This window comes from Bufo gargarizans, chromosome 5, assembly GCF_014858855.1.
Source record: "Bufo gargarizans isolate SCDJY-AF-19 chromosome 5, ASM1485885v1, whole genome shotgun sequence".
Classification (NCBI taxonomy): domain Eukaryota; kingdom Metazoa; phylum Chordata; class Amphibia; order Anura; family Bufonidae; genus Bufo; species Bufo gargarizans.
This window is the reverse complement of record NC_058084.1, coordinates 386434272-386454928: the sequence shown is the minus strand read 5'-3', so window position 1 is coordinate 386454928 and position 20657 is coordinate 386434272. Positions and strand designations below refer to the sequence as shown.

The 20657-nt window shown below is 43.8% G+C and overlaps 1 protein-coding gene across 1 annotated transcript in view; it reads left to right on the top strand.

Moving 5' to 3' along the window:
- Positions 1-20657, top strand: part of STK31 (serine/threonine kinase 31) — a 250414-nt gene that overhangs the window by 222341 nt on the left and 7416 nt on the right. The window lies entirely within an intron of this gene.

The window sequence follows — 20657 nt, the reverse complement described above, 5'->3', positions numbered from 1 at the left end:
GCGAGCTGCTGCACACGTGTGCCTATGTGTGCTCCCATGGTCCCGGTCACCAGAGAGGCCAGTGCTTTTTCCTATACTGTACAAGCACGGCCACTGCTGCTGGATTATAATCTCTGGAAATGAGCAGTAAAGGAGGCAATATAGACAATCACAATATATTAGTAAGAGCCTTGTATCAACTTTGTCTGCATGATTTATGCCATTTGCTTACGTGTGATAAAAATTGTGCTCAAAAATAGTTTTTAAACAATTGATTCTTAAACCTACACATGTGCATATGCAGTAAAACCTGCATAATGAATCAAAAAATTGTTCCTGGTTCTCAAGGCCAGAATTGGCGCGGTTTGTGAAGGGGTTTAGTAAACAGGTGCCTGACACTGACACATTTCTGCTCTCACTGGTAAGATAAATTGGCCCTGCTCAGTGCTCCAGACAAAAAAAAAAAAACGGGAGCCATTGGCTCCTAAACTAAAAAATTTAGAAGCCAAATTACATTTTTTAGACTCCAAATTTAAAATGTATATAATAAAAAAATTTATAAAAAATGAGACGCAGGTCACAGTAGTGAGCCAGCACTATATACCTCTCACATCCAATGACATCTTCTGGGGGACAATGTTACTAAAAATGGCGAATTGCGCGGTTTTGATGTTTTTTTTTTTTTCTGTCACGGCCTTCACCGAGCGGAAATATTTTAATAGCTTTTTCGGACGTGGCGATATATAATATGCGCCCAGGAATAATAGTAAGTGCACTTAGATTCCCTGGGTGCCGCTCTATGTGGCCTGCTACTAAGTTTATATTCTTTGGACCCATGAAAGGTCCTCTAACTCATTTATACAAGCGTCAGCAGCGGTATCACAGACCTGGCACCTGGCCTCAATAACAGGGCATTCGATCTGCGGCAATTAACCCTTCAGATGTGGCACCTGAAGGGTCAATTGCCGCGGATCGCATGTCCGGTTATTGAGACCAGGTGTCTGGTCTGGGATACCGCTGCTGACGCTTGTTTTAATGTTTTACATTCATTGGTGGCGCAGTGGCCACAGCTCCTCCCTGCTATCTCCCCATTGGTGGTAGTGGTGGTCGCGTCACAGTGGGGAGGGACTCCTTCCTTCTCCACTGTGAAGTGTGCTAGCGAAGAGAACGTAGGCTGTGCAGGAGCGCTGCGGTACAGTCGCAAATGGCGACAAGACTAAAAAGTTTTGGTCTCCATCTGGAGCCCTGGCCCTGCTTGCAAAATCTCATATGTAATGTGCTATTTTTCCCTTTTTATTGTTTATACTAGGACTCCAAAGCAGAGGCTCTCCTGTCCTGTCTTGTGTGCTGTGGAGACCGAATGCAGACGGAGCAGATAAAAACACATGAATATTTTCAACTTACTGAAGCTGCTTGATTGTGACATCAGTTATGTTTACTGCAGGACCCCGCACAGCTCGTCTGCCCAGCCTAGTTGTTGTTCAGTTGTCTTACTAGTTTTCTTTATAGAAGTATCATTGGTTGTTGGTTTTCATAATAAGTTTGAGTGTTTATTTACCTTTATGCAATATATCTTCTGAAATCTGTTTTGTTGTACTTTTCTACTTACTTGTTTTATCAAAAAAGTGTCTTAGTAGGAGACTTGAAATCTGAAGAATGTTTTGCAGCATTGCTGCTAATGAAGTGGGAGCAGCACTGCAGTAACCGGCTTCATCCACTTCACAATGAAAGATGCTGTGTAGTTCAGCACTGGAGCTAATACTAAATAGCTGCCCCCACCTTTCTGATTGATGGTTGGTGCTGAGGACTGAACAACCCATTTTAAAGAGGTTGACAGAATTAGAAAAAAAGTTGGTTTCTTCCAGAGATATCGCTGCACCTGTTATGGAGTCTTGTATTGCAGATCATCCTGTGTATAGGTGTGGATCTGTATTTGGAAGAAAGCAGCCATGTTTTCTTATCCTCAGTAAACCCTTTAATCCTTTGAGTACTATCGCTTTACATGTACAGTGCAAGAAGGGGTTTTAAATATGGCACCTGCTGTTTCGGGGCTAATGGCAATGATGCCGATATCATACATTTAGCCCTTGGTGAAGCTTGACCATGGCATTTAAATGCTGTAAAAACTGAAAGCGCGCTTCCGGGTTAGGACCGGCTCCCCGATGCGGTGATTGGGAGAGCCATACAGTCTGTCTGTCTGAAGAAACCCAGGTTATCAGAGCTGCAGTTCCTTTGGAGGCCTGCAGGTGGAAGGCTTCCATAGTATAACCGCAAATGAAGCTTAGACTGTAGTTCAGTTGAACAGTAAACAGTCTAAGCTGAAATAAATTGGAATGTTGCATATTGTAGCCTCCTAGGGATGGCTAAAGTTGTAAAAATGTTTAAAAAAGCACAAAAATTTTAATAACTTCCCCCAGATTAAAAATAAAAAACCCAATGACCATGGACATCGCCACAGGTCATCCCACAAAAAATTAGCCCCTTCACAGCTCTGTAGGCATAACTACAAAAAAGACATTGTAGACATTTACAAAAAAAATGTAATGGGGTTGAGAATGTCTATGAAAAGAAAAAAACTTTATTTCAAAGTTTTAATCTTTTTTAGTATTAAATCACAAGAAAAACCTATATAAATATGGTATTGTTGTAATTGTACTGACACACAAAATGAAGGGCACAGGTCAGTTTACCATATAGGGAACACCATAGAGAAAAAAAAACTTACATTGTGGCAGATTAGTTTTTTTTTCTAATTCTATGTGAATATTTTTTTCCTGCTTCCGACTACATTTGTATGCCATATTAAATGGTAACGTTAGAAACTAAACACTTGTCCCACAAAAAATAAGCCCTCATATGGCTATGTGAATGGAAAAATAAAAAAAAGTTATGGCTCTAGGAAGACTAGGAAGAAAAATGAGAATTAAAAAACCTCCAGTATTCATGGGGTTAAAACAAAGCGTATTAAAGGGACCTTACCACAGCAAAACATTTCGGTGAAGGGCAAGATATGGACCGCTGTGGTCAGGTGATGTGACGTCACTAACACTACATATAGGGAGGGAGAATCCACAGCGTATCTACCATGTTAAAGGGGTTATCCAGATAAATATAATGATGACCTGTCCTGTGTAGCCAACGTCCAGCAGCTTTCCAAGCACAGTGGCTTCATTATACAGCAGCTGTGCTTGGTATTACAGCTCTGCCCCATTCACTTCAAAGCCACTGAGCTCAGACTAGGCATTGTGACTGATGAACGTGACGTCATATTGCCTAGGAAGAGGCTGTGGCACTGAGTGCTAGCCTCTAACAGCTCATCATCGGGGTCCCAGGCGTCAGACCCCCACAGATCCTATATTGATCTATCCATAGGATAGGTCATTGATATAAATTCCAGGATAACCCCCTTTAACATCTTGGGCCTCTTTCACACTTGCATTGTCCGGATCCGGCGTGTACTCGACTTGCCGGAATTACACGCCGGATCCGGAAAAACGCAAGTGTACTGAAAGCATTTGAAGACTGATCCGTCTTCAAAATGCTTTCAGTGTTACTATGGCACCCAGGACGCTATTAAAGTCCTGGTTGCCATAGGAGCGGGGGAGCCGTATACTTAAAGTCCGCGCGGCTCCCGGGGCGCTCCAGAATGACGTCAGAGCGCCCCATGCGCATGGATGACGTGCCATGCGATCACGTGATCCATGCGCTTGGGGCGCCCTGACGTCACTCTGGAGCGCCCCGGGAGCCGCACGGACGGTAAGTATGCTTCTTCCCCGCTACACTTTACAATGGCTGCCAGGACTTTAGCGTCCCGGCAGCCATGGTAACCATTGAGAAAAAGCTAAACGTCGTATCCGGCGATGCGCCGAAACGACGTTTAGCTTAAGTCCGGATCAATGCCTTTCAATGGGCATTCATTCCAGGTCCGGCCTTGTGGCAAGTCTTCAGGATTTTTGGCCGGAGCAAAAAGCGCAGCATGCTGCGGTATTTTCTCCGGCCAAAAACCGTTCCGTTCCGGAACTGAAGACATCCTGAACGGATTTCTCTCCATTCAGAATGCATTAGGATAAAACTGATCAGGATTCTTCCGGCATAGAGCCCCGACGACGGAACTCTATGCCGGAAGAAAAGAACGCAAGTGTGAAAGAGCCGCCTTGCTATGGGTGTGGAACTGATTTGATTTATTATACTCTGTACAAACCTGCACAGTATGTTGGTGATGTGTTGGTTTTATTTCCCACTGCAACATAAGTTTTATTAGCAGCAAGTGGCTTTCAAGTCTTTTCCAGCAGGGTACATTTGTGTCTGGTGGCATATGAGAGCCTCTTCAAATAGCTCCTGCAAGAGCTATGACTACAGCCATTGCATTTGTATTGTCACCAGTAGGTCCATAGTGATTATTTTCTGATGCTGTACTTTTGAGCAGAGTTTCGGCATTCAATTACAGTAGTTTATTAGAGACGTGGTCGTTCTTGTTTTTGACCACCAGGTGTCATCATACCTTTTTATAAAGCAAATCTTACTACCTTAGCCACATCAAGCTATTCCCACATGCTTCAGACAGTCATGCAAGCTTGATAATAAATGCAACACTCAAACTAACTTGGATAAAATGAAGGTTATATTTAAAAAGAACATCTAAAAAGCACTTTATTTTGATTTATTACAATCTTTAAGAGACAGGAAAAAAAACTATCATTATCCTGTGATCGGCTGCCTGTAACCTGTAGTGATCCTGTTACACAGGCAGGTACTGTAACTTGTCTGCAGCAAGCGTTGATGGATTCTACAGCAAGTTGATCGGCACATGTTTTTAAAAAACTCGTTTTATTGAAGTATTAACAAGCAAAGAGTGGTACATTACAGACATCAAGGTATCACAATGTACATTTTGTCAAACAAGATATATTCATGAAATGAGGAGCCCCGACCGAAAGACAATACTACACATGATGCATAGCGACATATGGCTTATACTGAAAAACAAGGATTAGACACTGGAATACATATGGGCCAAAGAAACCGTTAACTGGGACGAGCACCACGGCCCTCAAATTTTTGAGGGCATTTCCTGTGTGTGAACATTTATTTTCTCCAAAGGGATAGTTTGATTTACCAGATCCTTCCACTGACTGACCGAAGGGCAACTGCCTTCCTAGCGAGGAATTATTTTTTCCTCCGAAAAATACATGCATAATGTGAGCGAAAGTCATCCTCAACGATCCCTAGAAGACAAACCTTAGGGCAATTCTCCAAACTGCCAGGAATCATAGTGGACAGAACTGCCACGACATCCCTCCAAAATTAGCAAAGATATTAACAATCCCACATAATATGCTAGAAATCCGCGTTTAATTGCGCGCATCTATGGCATCCGGTATAAGACATCCTGCCCATTTTAAATAGTCTGGTCAGGGTGAGATAACACCTATGCAATATAGATAGTTGTATCAATCTATTGTTGAGAGACGGTGATACACCAACAGAGGCAGCTAAAGCCTCACTCCACTCTTCCGAAGTCAGACGAGGTATGTTTTCTCTCCATATACTGTCCACAGCCAAGGGTGTTGACAACATTTTAAGGTCAAGGAGATGTGTGTAAAGAGTGGAAATCATAGCCTTTGGACCCTGGGTCTTAAGGATACCAATTAGCGGATGGGTGGATACAGATTTTTTAATAAAATGAAACTGCGTTTGGAGGGCATGTCGCAGCTGCAAATATCTAAACAAGTGCGGACGGGTAATCCCTATTTCCTTCTCGTACAGGTCCCGTAAAGTGAACACTCCATGGCTTTTCCATATATTTTCCCCCTTCACAGTGTAGCAAATGAGGGAACATCGTATTGTTCCATAAAGGAATAACATTTGGCAGATCACTATATTGCTGAAGCTTTGCGGCTCTCCAAACCTAGTGCGCTAGTCTGTGGATTTGTAAAAGTTGTCCCGAATCCAATGACAAGCTTTCCAATACAGGCCACAGATTGGACAGCCGCAAATGTTGCTTCGAGTAATATTCAGAATTAGGAAGTGTAGTTTGTGACACCCATGGCCTTAAGAATCGTAATTGACCAGCAAGGAAATATAGGTTAGGCAGGGCAGCTCCACCTTGTTGCCAGCTTCTATGCATAGTATTCAATGGTAGTTTCCATATTTCTTTACCCCAAATAAAGGTGGCCATTTATAGAGTGCAATCGGTCCAAGAAGTTACGTGGAATCTGGGTGCAACCGTGTTCTAGCAGATATAGCGCTTTAGGCAATAAAATCATTTTAATCAGGTTCAGTCTCCCCATGGTCTATAAAATAAGATTCAATGGGAACAATATTTAAATTGTGGGATAGAAGGGGATCTTTTGTAATGATGATTCCCAAATATTTAAACCGGTCTACAACCATTAAATTGTGATGAACAATGGGCAACTCTGGGGACCATAAGGGCCGATTTGGTCCAGTTACCCCGAAGACCAGAGGGAAAAAAAATTGCTCTATGAGGTCTATCGCTCTGGGCAACGATTTCTCCACCTCATCCATGTATAAAATTTGATCATCAGCATAAAGACCTAGCCTGTCTTCTGTTTTCCATAGATATCCCTTTAAATATTGAGTCTTGGCGGGTTCTAAGTGCCATGTGTTCAATAGCTACCGCGAACATAAGGGGAGACAGTGGGCATCCCTGCCTGGTTCCCCTATGTAGCTGGAAAGTTGGTGATAATGAGCCGTTAGTGTTGGCCATAAGTGTCTTATATAGAATATTAACCCACTGGATAAAGATTAGGCCAAAACATTTTAAAACTTGCACCAGATAGGGCCACTCAACAAGAGTCAAATGCTTTGGCCGTATCCAGCGCAGCTAAGGCAATTGTTTTTGTCCTGCACACCCAAGTTGCGAGATAACCTGTGCCCGCCTAATGTTGCTAGAGGTAGGCCGACCGGGGATAAAACCCGTCTGATTCTCATGTATTATGGAGGTTATCGCCTTATTCAGTCTATTCGCCAATATTTTAGTTAGAATTTTGTAATCTAAATTCAACAAAGATATTGGGCGATAAGAACCGCACTCCAGAGAGCTTTTGTTTGGCTTTAGCAATACAACAATAGAGGCATCATACGACGACTCAGGAAGGCGGCCTCTTTCAAAAGAAGAGATATACATTTTTAGTAATTGCGGTCCTAAAACATCCACATATTTGAAATAGACTTCTAGCGGTATACCATTCGGGCCCGGGGATTTCCCAAAATTTAATCCCTTGACCGCCTCATTAATCTCTTCTAAATATCTCATCTAACAGTTCCCTGTCTAGAGTGGATAATTGTGGCTGCGACACTTCCTGGAGGTATGCTTCCAGGGCGGACGTGGAATACTGAATTACAGATCCATATAAGTCCTGATTAAACTCCCTGAATCTGCCCAGTAATCCATCAGGCTCTTCAATCAGGTCTCCCATAGCATCTGCAATAAGCAATATTGGAGGAGCCATGCTATTTCTGCGTATCAGCTGCGCCAATACCTTACCCGTTTTATTACCTTGTTCAAATGAGGAATAGCAATTTACGATCTCTTTTTTTTCTTTCAAATGTGTCATATAGAGTCTCCCCTTCATCATCCAATCTGTCCTATTTTCCTCTGTAGGATCAGAGGTATATTTACGTTCAGCATTTCCACACTGAATACCCAACTCCTCTCTACGGTGGGAGAATTTCTTGATATATGAGATGGAGAATTTGAGACATCCACGCAAAAAGGCCTTCAAGGTCTCCCATAGCAAGGGAGCAGAGGCGTACATAGGAATCACTGGGCCCCATAGCAAAAATCTGAATTGGGCCCCTTAACCCCGCCCACTACCCACCATGGCCCCTCCCACTTCCTGACTTTGCTCCTCCCATGCCACACCCCCATTAAATAAATTTATACATGACCTACAGAAACTGTTAGGGGTTTCCTGGGGGTGACCTGTCACATGGGATATCTGCTGCAGCCTGCAGGTCTCCTTATTTGGGGTGCCATGTTAGGCTACTTTCACACTTGCGTTCGGGTCTCCGCTTGTGAGTTCTGTTTGAAGGCTCTCACAAGCGGCACCGAACGGATCCGTCCAGCCCTAATGCATTCTGAGTGGATGCGGATCCGCTCAGAATGCATCAGTATGGCTCCGTCTGTCCTCCGCTCAGCAGGCGGACATTTGAACGCTGCTTGCAGCCTGGCCGTGCGGAGGCAAACGGATCCGTCCAGACTTACAATCTAAGTCAATGGGGACGGATCCGTTTGAAGTTGACACAGTGTGGCTCAATTTTCAAACGGATCCGTCCCCCATTGACTTTCAATGTAAAGTCAAAACGGATCCGTTTGCACTATCATGAACAAAAAAAAAAATGTTGTTTTTTTTTTTTGTTCATGTTAATGCAAACGGATCCGTTCTGAACGGATCTAAGCGTTTGCATTATAGGTGCGGATCCGTCTGTGCAGACACCAGACGGATCCGCTCTGAACGCAAGTGTGAAAGTAGCCTTAAAGGGAATCTGTCACTAGCAATTTACCCCCAATTTTTTTTTCATGAATCCATGTTTAACAGAGTACCTGTTTTCCATCTGTCTTGTTCTTTTGATTGTGAGTCTTGTCAGGTCTTCAAAAAATCGATTCTTATGATATGTAAATGACGCTGTTATTCTTTCTCCACGGTGCCCAGGAACGCCCCTCTGAAGTGCCGTGCCCGGCTAAGTTTGAAAACTAATAACGCCTCCAAGTTCATCTAAATCGCCTCCCAGAGGCACGGCTAAGTGCTCAACACCCCCCTCCTCAGTGCCGCGCTCTGCGGCAAACACCCCGATCCTCCTCTCGCCGGCATCCCAAATCCCGCGCAGGCGCAGTGCCGTCAGTCATCTTATCATAGCGCAGGCAATCGCCGGCACTGCGCCTGCGCGGGATTTGGGATGCCAGCGAGAGGAGGATCGGATTTGGGAGGCGATTTAGATGAACTTGGAGGCGTTATTAGTTTTCAAATTTAGCCGGGCACGGCACTTCAGAGGGGCGTTCCTGGGCACAGTGGAGAAAGAATAACGCCCCTCTGGGCTCCTTACAGCGTCATTTACATATCATAAGAATCGATTTTTTGAAGAAATGACAAGACTCACAATCCAAAGAACAAGACAGATGGAAAAAAGGTACTCATGGATCCATGTTTAATAAAGTACCTTTTTTCCATCTGTGTTCTTCTTTTCCATGTCAGTCTTGTCCTTTCTTCTAAAAATCGATTCTTAGGACATGCAAATGACGCTGTAAGGACTGGAGCCCAGAGGGGCGTTTTTCTTTCTCCACGGTGCCCAGGAACGGTGCCCCTCTGATTAGTGCCGTGCCCGCCTAAATATGAAAACTACTAACGCCTCCATCATTTAGCTGAATCGCCTCCCAGAGGCGCGGCTAAGTCCTCAACACCCGCCCCCCTCCTCAGCGCCGCGCTCTGCAAACACCCGATCCTCCTCTCGTCGGCGTCCCAAATCCCGCGCAGGCGCAGTGCCGGCGATTGCCTGCGCCTGCGCTCTGATAATACGGCTGAGGGCAACAGCTTCAACATCGTCACTGGGCTCGGCGCATGCCCAGTGACGATGTTGAAGCTGTTGCCCTCAGCCGTATTATCAGAGCGCAGGCGCAGGCAATCGCCGGCACTGCGCCTGCGCGGGATTTGGGACGCCGACGAGAGGAGGATCGGGTGTTTCAGAGCGCAGCGCTGAGGAGGGGGGCGGGTGTCTAGGACTTAGCCGCGCCTCTGGGAGGCGATTCAGCTAAACATGGGGGGGGCCCTGGGGAGAAAAGCAGCCGCATAGCCGGCTGCTGGTCAGCAGTGGGCGGGGCCTTATCTGCGCTACGGGCCCCCCAGTGCCGCGGGCCCCATAGCAGTGGCGTGGTCTGCCTCTATGGGCGGTACGCCACTGCAAGGGAGGGTCAACGTCAACTATATTAACTTCAAGTTGATCTGGGATACTATCATTCACATTTATCAAGGATAGCCAGAATGGGCATCTTGGGACCACAACTGACCTTACTAGATACAATGGCCGTCACTATAATGGGTGCATGGTTAGATGGACCTTGAGCACCATACTGCACTTCTTGATTGGCACATGTTTACTCGTTCTTTAGTATATAAAATCAATTGTACGATCATTCAACCCCCTTCCCCAATTCGGTTATACTGTATTAGACAGTTTTTGCATGCATGGATTTACTCATGACCATCAATGACTTAGGTCTGCATAAAGGCTGTGTTGTATCACTAGAGGGTTTTTTTACTGGATAATTGTGAATCAACCTTTGTGTGAATGATCATTTGGGCAATTATTGCACCTTTGTAGAAATATCATAAAGGGTTATTACACTAATTAGCTGTTGATGGTCTATTCCCAAAATGAAAATACAGAAACACAGAAAATTAGTACACATCGCCCCGCAAAAAAATTAGCCTTCACACAGCTGCACATAAAAGAAAAAATCTGAATAACAGGCAAGTTTTACTGCATATAGGGAACGCTGTAAAAGCAAAACCCATAAGGCCCCTTTCACACAAGGGGTGAGAATTCCGTGCGGGTGCAATGCGTGAGGTGAACGCATTGCACCAGCACTGAATCCGGACCCATTCACTTCAATCGGGATGTGCAGATGAGCGGTGATTTTCACACATCACTTGTGTGTTGCGTGAAATTCGCAGCAAGCTCTATATTGTGCATTTTTCACGCAACACAGGCCCCATAGAAGTGAATGGGGCTGTGTGAAAATCTCAAGCATCCGCAAGCAAGTGCTAGAGGATGATCGGGACGGAGACCCGATCTTTGTTATTTTCCCATGGTTATAATGGAAAATAGCATTCTTAATACAGAATGCTTAGTAAAATAGTGATGGAGGGGTTAAAAAATAATAATAATAAACTCGCCTTAATCCACTTGAACGTGCAGCCTGGCATGTCTTCTTTCTTTTTTGATGAAAAGGACCTGTGGTGACATCAATGCGCTCATCACACATCACCATGGTGATGGACCATGTGATGAGCGCAGTGACGTCATCAAAGGTCCTTTAGCCAGGTCCTGAAGAAAGTATAAAGAAGAGGAGATCCACTGTGCGATCCAGTGGATGGGGTGAGTTAAATTTTGTTTATTATTTTTAACCCTTCAATGGACATTTTACTAAGCATTCTGTATTAAGAATGCTATTATTTTCCCTTATAACCATGTTATAAAAGAAAATTATAAAATCTACAGAACACCTAACCCAAACCCGAACTTCAGTGAAGAAGTTCGGGTCTGGGTACCAAACATGCCGATTTTTCTCACGAGCGTGCCAGACGCATTAAAACGCTTTGCACTTGTGCGGAAAAATCTTGCATTTTCCCGCAACGCACCCGCATCTTGTCTGGCCCTCACACGCGATGGCCATGTGAGAGGCCTAAAACTGGCGGAATTTTTTTTGTTCACCCCAATTTATCCTTCTTCCCACTACTTTGTATGCAACCGTTAATGGTACCATTAGAAAGTACAACTTGTCCTGCAAAAAACAAACCCTAATACTGTTATGTGAATGGAAAATTAAAGTTATGGCTTTGGGGAAGCTGGGAGTAGGAAACAAAAACTGAAAATCACCTGGTTCTGTAGGTGTTAAGGCTGGCAGGCATCCAATTTGGACAATTTGAGCTTTTAGAAATTAATGGCATGTTCTTGTTGTTACAGGTTATCCCTTATCCACAGATTGATCAGTGGGGGTTCCTGTAGGACCTCCACGATTCCTAAGAGTGGGGACCCTTTGCTCCTCCGAGACCCTCCCCCCCCCCCCAAAAAAAAATGGTAGGTCGGGCATGTGTACTGCCGCTCCATTCATCTCTTTTGGCTGTATTCTGCTGTTTCTGGAAGTCCCATAGAGATGAATTGATCTGCGCTGCGTATGCCCGACCTGCTGCTCCATTCATATGACCACTGAGCGTTTGGCTTTCAGTGATACTCTATGGGGGAGATTTATCAAACTGGTGTAAAGGAAAACTGGCTTAGTTGCCCAGTCAGATTCCACTTTTCATTTTCCAGAGGTCCTTAAGAAAATGTAAGGTGGTATTTGGTTGCTATGGGCAACTAAGCCAGTTTTCCTTTCCTTTATTTAAAAAGTTAACATTTACAATTGCAGTTTGCTTTTAGATTTTGTACAACAAAACAAGGAGGGCACCTAATGTGTTCCCTCCCCAGACAGCGCTGGGTGACCTGGGGGTGAGCTTGGTATCTGCTCATGCCTTGTTCATGATTAGTATTTCTCAGTTCTTCAGATTTATCTTGGAAAGCAGTTCGACAGCTGCGTACTGCAAGTCACCTAATTCTGCGTTTTCATTGCCTGTAGGAATCCTGTAAAACATTTTGAGGAGCATACAACAGCTGTAAATTCCACATACCCCAAAATAATAAAATACATGTTTTTTAATCCTGATGCTTTTTTTTTTTTTAAGTACTATGTGAGATAAAGCCCTACGGACTTTGTCGCTGCAGAGCTGAGATAAACTGCTTTATAGAAACCCAGAATTAACACCGAAGAATCGCGGTTAAGAGCACACAACAGAATCTGCTGTTCAGTGTGTGTGTGTATAATATATATATATATATATGATATACACTGACCAAAAATATAAACGCAACACTTTCGGTTTTGCTCCCATTTTGCATAAGCTGAACTCAAAGATCTGAAACATTTTCTACATACACAAAAGGCCCATTACTCTCAAATATTGTTCACAAATCTGTCTAAGTCTGTGTTAGTGAGCACTTCTCCTTTGCTGAGAGAATTCTATCCCATGTCACACGTGTGGCATACCAAGGTGCTGATTAGACGGCATGAATATTGCACAGGTGTGCCTTAGGCTACTTTCACACTTGCGTTCAGAGCGGATCCGTCTGGTGTCTGCACAGACGGATCCTCTCCTATAATGCAGACTATGGGATCCGTTCAGAACGGATCCGTCTGCATTAAAGTTTAGAAAAATTTCTAAGTCAATGGAGGATGGAACCGTTTGAAAATTGAGCCATATTGTGTCAACTTCAAACAGATCTGTCCCCATTGACTTACATTGTAAGTCTGGACGGATCAGTTTGCCTCCCATGGCCAGGCGGACACCCGAACGCTGCAAGCAGCGTTCGAGCGTCCGCCTGCTGAGCGGAGGACAAACGGAGCCATACTGATGCATTCTGAGCGGATCCGCATCCACTCAAAATGCATTAGGGTAGTACAGATGCGTTTGGGGCCGCTTGTGAGAGCCTTCAAACGGAACTCGCAAGCGGAGCGCCGAACGCTAGTGTGAAAGTAGCCTTAGACTGCCCACAATAAAAGGACACTCTGAAATGTGAGTTTCATCACATAGCACAATGCCACAGATCTCGCAACATTTGAGGAAGCGTGCAATTGGCATGCTGACTGCAGCAATGTCTACCAGAGCTGTTTCCTGTGCAATGAATATTTGCAGTACACTCAACCGTCCTTACAATTGCAGACCACGTGTAACCACACCAGCCCAGGACCTCCACATCCACCATGATCGTCTGAGACTAGCCACCCGGACAGCTGCAGCAATAATCGGTTTGCATAACCAAAGAATTTATGCACAAACTGTCATAAACCATCTCAGGGAAGCTCATCTGCATGCTCGTCGTCCTCATCGGGGTCTGGACCTGACTGCAGTTCGTCGTCATAACCGACTTGAGTGGGCAAATGCTCACATTCAATGGCGTCTGGCATGTTGGAGAGGCGTTCTGTTCATGGATGAGTCCCGGTTTTCACTGTTCAGGGCAGATGGCAGACAGCTTGTGTGGGTGAGCGGTTTGCTGACGTCAACGTTGTGGATCAAGTGGCCCATGGTGGCGGTGGGGTTATGGTATGGGCAGGCGTATGTTATGGACAATGAACACAGGTGCATTTTATTGATGGCATTTTGAATGCACAGAGATACTGTGATGAGATCCTGAGGCCCATTGTTGTGCCATTCATCCACGACCATCACCTCATGTTGCAGCATGATAATGCAGGGCCCCATATTGCAAGGATCTGTACACAATTCCTGGAAGCTGAAAACATCCCAGTTCTTGCATGGCCAGCATACTCACCGGACATGTCACCCATTGAGCATGTTTGGGATGCTCTGGATCGGCGTATACGACAGCGTGTTTCAGTTCCTGACAATATTCTGCAACTTCGCACAGCTATTGAAGAGGAATGGACCAACATTTCACAGGCCACAATCAACAACCTGATTAACTCTATGCGCCAATGATGTGTTGCACTGCGTGAGGTAAATGGTGGCCACACCAAATAGTGACTAGTTTTCGGCCTCTCCCAAGTAAAGCAAAACTGTGCACATTTCAGAGTGGGCTTTTATTGTGGGAAGTCTATGGCACACCTGTGCAATATTTATGCTGTCTAATCAGCATCTTGATATGCTACACCCGTGAGGTAGGATGGATTATCTCTGCAAAGGAGAAGTGCTCACTAACACAGATTTAGACAGATTTGGGAACAATATTTGAGAGTAATGGGTTTTTTGTGCATGTAGAAAATGTTTCAGATCTTTGAGTTCAGCTCATACAAAATGGGAGCAAAACTGAAAGTGTTACATTTATATTTTTGGTGTGTGTGTGTGTATATATTTATATAGGAACCTACTTACATTCCACTTTCGCTTTTTTCAAGTTCTGTAAATTCTTACCTCATCGCTTTCCATTCCTTACCCCACCTCCCGTTACATGAGTGACAGAATCTAAAGATCCTACCCTCCTCCTGAACTCACATCCCAAATCCCACGCATGTGCAGAACCAGTCACCTCACTCCTCATATAATGTATACTGCGCAGCTGCAAGACTTGGAAGAGAACGCATGGAGATGAGCAATCATAGAGGATGTGTCTTATTAGTTTGTGGTCATGGCTGCACTCAAAGAGTCAGAGAACGCTGGACTCCTCTCTGAAGCATGGAGGAGACAGGACTCCTCTAAGGTGCATTTACATATATGGCTAGAACATTTATTTGAGGTTTTTCTCTGAACTGATACTTTGTTCCGAATTGATTATTAATGTATTAAAAAGTATTTATAGAAAAGTGAGTGGATAAATAGGCTTAGAAAGTGATAACAGGTTTCCTTTAAGATGTCAACGGTACCCTCCATAACAGTCACCTCTACAGCACCCCGCCCCTTTAACAGTGAACTTCACAGTCCCCCACCCCTTAACACTGACTCCCCCACAGTGCCCCGCTACTTTAAAATGGGATATCCACAGGCATGTGTCACGCGACATTTTGTCTTAACAATTTTTATAATGATAGGCTATGGTGTCGCACTGCGACATGTGACATGCTACGACTGTGACACACTCAGTTGCAAAAAATCCATCCAAGATGGATTTTTCTGCGACTCGCAGTGCAACACCATAGACTAAAAAATTGTTCCACGACACAAGTAGCAGTGTAGTTGTGCCGTATGTGTCGTGCGACTTATTGTCGTCCTGTAGCCCTAGCCTACTGTAAAGCTGACCTACAGCAGTGAAGAAAAATGGCTGGGTTCTTATGGAAAACTGGACTAAAACTGTGTGTATGTGGAGAGTAAGGGCCTGCGTGAGCTTATATTGGCTGATAAGGGACATGTGACCGTGTGTATGGCAGTTGGGATATGAAGAGAAATACTTGCAGTCTTGTATTGGCTAATGCAGGTCATTTTGGGGAAATATCTCAGGAAAGATACGTCCTAGAGAGCTGAGAATTGGTCTAAAACCTTCCTGGACACCTGATTTACCTGTGTGCCAAATCTGGTGAATATCAGTCAAGTCGTTTGGTCGCGCATAGAGAACAGACAGACGTCGGGACAGACAGAAACTCATTGTGTACCGGCATGTTACCTCCACAGTATTATTTCCCAGATAGTAAGTGATTTATGTACCAAGTTTAGTAAAATATTGATCGATGAGTTTTTGCGTTACAGAGCAATATGTGTCTAGCAAAAACAGTTGGAGCATACAAACTCCATGCAGCTGCTGTGTAGGGGCGTATGACCCCCACAAGATTTCTTTCCAGGTAGCATGGGATGTGTATACCAAGTTTCGTTGAAATTGATGGTTGCGTTTTTGAGTGATCGCGTGGAACATACATACTGTATATACATACACTCACACACACATATATGCGTCCTTCTTTATATATATAAAAATAAATATATATATATATATACACACACACACACACACACACACACACACACACACACTGCACTTTGCTTGCTATGATTGCTATGTGTATTTTCAGGGAATTTTATAGACAAATATATCATTTTCTTGTCAGCCTTTTGTGACAGAAGCAAATAGGAACTATTTCTACATATCTGAGAATGTTTCTGTTGTGTGAGAGTTTTATATATTTAGTTGCTGTTTGACAGAAAATATTTCAGGAAAGGGGAAAAAATATATCAATAGAAAAGCATAAAACTGATACACAGGCAGCTGTAAAAACCAGCAGAAAGTACAGGCATGTGAACCCTATAGACCTCAATGCATTTGTCAAAGTGATTTGCTTATTAAACTATACCCCAAACCATGCTAATTGATTGCTTGATAGACTGGTTATTTTGTTGAAGGCTGCCAGTCATTGTCAAGACTTGTATATTCTTACTATGGATAAATGGATCCCAAAAACATTTCATAGTATTTTCCATGTCCGTGAACCTCATAAATCAGTGTTGCCCATTTGGCAGTAACTCTGTGTGTGAAGGTAGCAGATAGGAAAGCAGCTGAAATGAAGTAGAGATTAGTGATGTCGGCCATGAACGAGCTGCCTGTACGATATGAGCTGGCCTCCGGCTGAGAACCAGTTAAGCTGATTTGAGAGCCTGTTGAAGAGTTACTTTGCCCTCCCTCCCTCCCTGTTTTTCACCTTAAAAAAGGGAGTGAAGAAGAGGAAAGCAAACTGGCGGACTAATAGTATTAAATAAGGAGCCGTTGGCTCGCTGAAAACAAAAGCCAGAGTTCCCATCTCATTACTGAGTGTTATGTGGGGAGGTGGGCAAAGGAGGAAGTTTGGGAAGTGCAGCTTCAACCAATAACTGCAAAGCACAGTGATGTCAAAGAGTGAAATCATTGTAGTAGTTATTGTGCGGGGTTTATGGCCTATATGGTACAGAACTCTGTTAAATAATTGCATATGAGAGACCAGAGTGATAGCCCTGGTATGTGAGATTACCATTGTAGGTCCATTTTATTAAAACTTTGCCTAAAGTTTGATTTTATAGCAGATTTATCCCCTTAATACTGTATATTGCCCATTTTAAAGCATTATATGGAAATTTCCCTTTAGGACTATTAGGCAGGTTTTCGGATACTTGGATATTGATGATCTGTTGTCAGGATTGGTCATGCATATCAGATCGGTGGTTGTCCAAAACTCTGCACTCCCATTGATCAGCTGTCTTGGGCAGCCCCAGCATCGGAAACGATACCCTGGATGACAGGCTGTGTCCATTGTGTAGTTTTCGGCACCAGCGTATTGCAGCTAAGCTCCCATTCAATGTACAGTGGATGGAAACTTCTGGTTCCAAACATTTCATAGTTTGCTGCTCAAAACAGTTGATTCATGGGGATTTTGGGTATTAGAAACCACAATCTGATATTGATCACCTATCCGGAGTATAACCCAAGTGGAACCTTTAACTCAAACAGCAGAACATTATTCTGCCATTTTATTAATATTTAATATAAGATAGAATATACAGGGAGTGCAGAATTATTAGGCAAGTTGTATTTTTGAGGATTAATTTTATTATTGAACAACAACCATGTTCTCAATGAACCCAAAAAACTCATTAATATCAAAGCTGAATATTTTTAGAAGTAGTTTTTAGTTTGTTTTTAGTTTTAGCTATTTTAGGGGGATATCTGTGTGTGCAGGTGACTATTACTGTACATAATTATTAGGCAACTTAACAAAAAACAAATATATACCCATTTCAATTATTTATTTTTACCAGTGAAACCAATATAACATCTCAACATTCACAAATATACATTTCTGACATTCAAAAACAAAACAAAAACAAATCAGTGACCAATATAGCCACCTTTCTTTGCAAGGACACTCAAAAGCCTGCCATCCATGGATTCTGTCAGTGTTTTGATCTGTTCACCATCAACATTGCGTGCAGCAGCAACCACAGCCTCCCAGACACTGTTCAGAGAGGTGTACTGTTTTCCCTCCTTGTAAATCTCACATTTGATGATGGACCACAGGTTCTCAATGGGGTTCAGATCAGGTGAACAAGGAGGCCATGTCATTAGATTTTCTTCTTTTATACCCTTTCTTGCCAGCCACGTTGTGGAGTACTTGGACGCGTGTGATGGAGCATTGTCCTGCATGAAAATCATGTTTTTCTTACCTTGCAGACTTCTTCCTGTACCACTGCTTGAAGAAGGTGTCTTCCAGAAACTGGCAGTAGGACTGGGAGTTGAGCTTGACTCCATCCTCAACCCAAAAAGGCCCCACAAGCTCATCTTTGATGATACCAGCCCAAACCAGTACTCCACCTCCACCTTGCTGGCGTCTGAGTCGGACTGGAGCTCTCTGCCCTTTACCAATCCAGCCATCTGGCCCATCAAGACTCACTCTCATTTCATCAGTCCATAAAACCTTAGAAAAATCAGTCTTGAGATATTTCTTTGCCCAGTCTTGACGTTTCAGCTTGTGTGTCTTGTTCAGTGGTGGTCGTCTTTCAGCCTTTCTTACCTTGGCCATGTCTCTGAGTATTGCACACCTTGTGCTTTTGGGCACTCCAGTGATGTTGCAGCTCTGAAATATGGCCAAACTGGTGGCAAGTGGCATCTTGGCAGCTGCACGCTTGACTTTTCTCAGTTCATGGGCAGTTATTTTGCGCCTTGGTTTTTCCACACGCTTCTTGCGACCCTGTTGACTATTTTGAATGAAACGCTTGATTGTTCGATGATCACGCTTCAGAAGCTTTGCAATTTTAAGAGTGCTGCATCCCTCTGCAAGATATCTCACTATTTTTGCCTTTTCTAAGCCTGTCAAGTCCTTCTTTTGACCCATTTTGCCAAAGGAAAGGAAGTTGCCTAATAATTATGCACACCTGATATAGGGTGTTGATGTCATTAGACCACACCCCTTCTCATTACAGAGATGCACATCACCTAATATGCTTAATTGGTAGTAGGCTTTCGAGCCTATACAGCTTGGGGTAAGACAACATGCATAAAGAGGATGATGTGGTCAAAATACTCATTTGCCTAATAATTCTGCACGTAGTGTATAAGACACATACAATGGATGCAAAAATCTACACACCTCTGGTAAAAAAAAAAATCAGACCACCAAAAATTATTTCAGAGGTATTTCCACCTTCAATGTGACCCATAATCTGTACCATTAAAAAAAATAAATGAAATAATTTAAAGGGGGGAAACAAAACTAGCAAAACTAAAATAATGTGGTTGCATAAGTGTAAACACCCTCTTAAAATTGGGGATGTGGTTGTGTTCAGTCAATTACATTTACAGTAAATTCATGTTAAAGAGGTTCTCTGCTTCTCAGGATAGGTCATCAGTATTGGATCAGTAGAGGGCCAACTACTGGCACCCCTGCTGATTAGCTGTATGAAGAGAATGAAACCCTCATGCAAGCGTTGTGTTCTGTTCGCTGTTTACCTGCTCGCCATCGACATTGCAGCAGCATAATCACAGCTCCTCCGCCATTATTCATGTAAACAGGAAGGAGCCATCCCACTGAAGTGAAGGTACAGTGGAGATGTAATTACACTGCTCACCACTGCAGTGTTGATGGCGAGCAGGTAAGTAGTGAGAACACGGCGCTCGCACCAGCGATGTGTTAACTTCTCACAGCTGATTGGCCAGGGCGCTGGCAGACTGGACCCCACAAATCTGATATTAAGGACCTATCCTCAGGATAGTAAATAAAATGTTAAGAGGAGCACTCAATACCGTGTAGACATCAACTGGAATGCATCAGCCCATCCACGACCTTAGATCCACTTCGGTCTTCCGATCAGCAAACAAAAGCAAACTGACGGCAGCAATCTCCAGAAGTGAATTTTATTCACAGTGGGTCCATGAAATAATGTGCAAATAGCGCCAAAAAGTGCAACGTTTCGACTACCAAGTAGTATTTATCAAGAATGGTATCATGCTTGATAATCGAACATTTTCGAACATACTTGGTAGTCGAACATTTTCTTAGTTGCATTTTACAGCAAAAACCATGGTCCAACGGCTTGCAAGAAATCAAATGGATCTGTCAGGAGAAGGGTAAAAAAAAAATTCAAGGCATTAAAAGGGGTTATCCCCTAATGCCCGGGCACCTCATATTAGGGTATACTTACCCCACTCCCCAGTACCCGCATTGCTGCATGTCTCCGTCGTGTGGATCAAAACATACAGGGGGGGTTCTAATTTGCCAGCCAATAGCAGGCCGTGACGGGGACAAGCCTCCTGGGCATCACCCGCACTGCTAGGGAGGTTCGTCCCCCCCTGTCACGGCCTGCTATTGGCCGTCTTCGGCGCCTAATGTTTTGATCTGCTCAATGGGGAGAGACATTGGTGGCTGTGCAGGTAGCAGGAGCGACTCAGGTGCCGGGGAGTGGGGTAAGTATAACCTATATGAGGTGCCCAGA